This window comes from Lathyrus oleraceus, chromosome 3, assembly GCF_024323335.1.
Source record: "Lathyrus oleraceus cultivar Zhongwan6 chromosome 3, CAAS_Psat_ZW6_1.0, whole genome shotgun sequence".
In the NCBI taxonomy this organism is placed as follows: Eukaryota; Viridiplantae; Streptophyta; class Magnoliopsida; order Fabales; family Fabaceae; genus Lathyrus; species Lathyrus oleraceus.
This window is the reverse complement of record NC_066581.1, coordinates 201,763,517-201,764,314: the sequence shown is the minus strand read 5'-3', so window position 1 is coordinate 201,764,314 and position 798 is coordinate 201,763,517. Positions and strand designations below refer to the sequence as shown.

The 798-nt window shown below is 41.0% G+C and overlaps 1 non-coding gene across 1 annotated transcript; it reads left to right on the top strand.

Annotated features, from left to right (window-relative positions):
• Positions 1 to 490: 490 nt before the first annotated feature.
• LOC127133198 (small nucleolar RNA R71) lies at positions 491 to 597 on the top strand. The gene has a single exon (XR_007807189.1). It is a non-coding gene; the product is annotated as a small nucleolar RNA R71 (small nucleolar RNA).
• The last annotated feature ends 201 nt before the right edge of the window (positions 598 to 798 follow it).

Genomic DNA, 798 nt, shown 5'->3' with positions numbered 1-798 from the left:
GCTTGATTTGGAGCTTGTCCTGGTGCGTATAAAGCATTATTACTCTTATATGAAAAATTAGGATGATTCTTCCAGTTTGAGTTATAGGTGTGTGAGTAGGGATTTCCTTGAGCATAATTTACTTGTTCTGCTTGGATTCCGGTTAGGAGTTGACAATCTGCAGGAGTGTACTTCGCAATTCTGAGTGGCGGCAACCACGGTGGTTGGAGGTGATACATTCAAAATTTTAATTTTCTGGGCCAGGGCTTCCACTTTTGCATTAACATGATCAAGGCTACTTATCTCGTACATGCCACTTTTCGTTTGAGGTTTCTCTACCATTGCTCGGTCGCTTCCCCACTGATAATGGTTTTGGGCCATGCTTTCGATAAGTTAATAAGCATCGGCATAAGGTTTATTCATAAGTGCACCACCTGCTGCGGCGTCTATTGTTAACCTTGTGTTGTACAAGAGACCATTATAGAAGGTATGAATCACTAACCAGTCCTCTAAACCATGGTGTGGACAAAGTCTCATCATGTCTTTGTATCTTTCCCATGCTTCGAAAAGAGACTCGTTATCTTTCTGTTTAAATCCATTTATCTGGGCTCTCAACATAGCTGTTTTGCTTGGAGGAAAATATCGGGCAAGGAAGACTTTCTTCAACTCGTTCGATGTGGTAACTGAGTTGGAAGGAAGAGACTGAAGCCATTTTCTTGCTTTATCTCTTAACGAGAAAGGAAAAAGACAAAGTCGAATTTCCTCTGAAGTGACGCCATTAGCTTTAACAGTATCAGCGTATTGTACAAATACGGATAA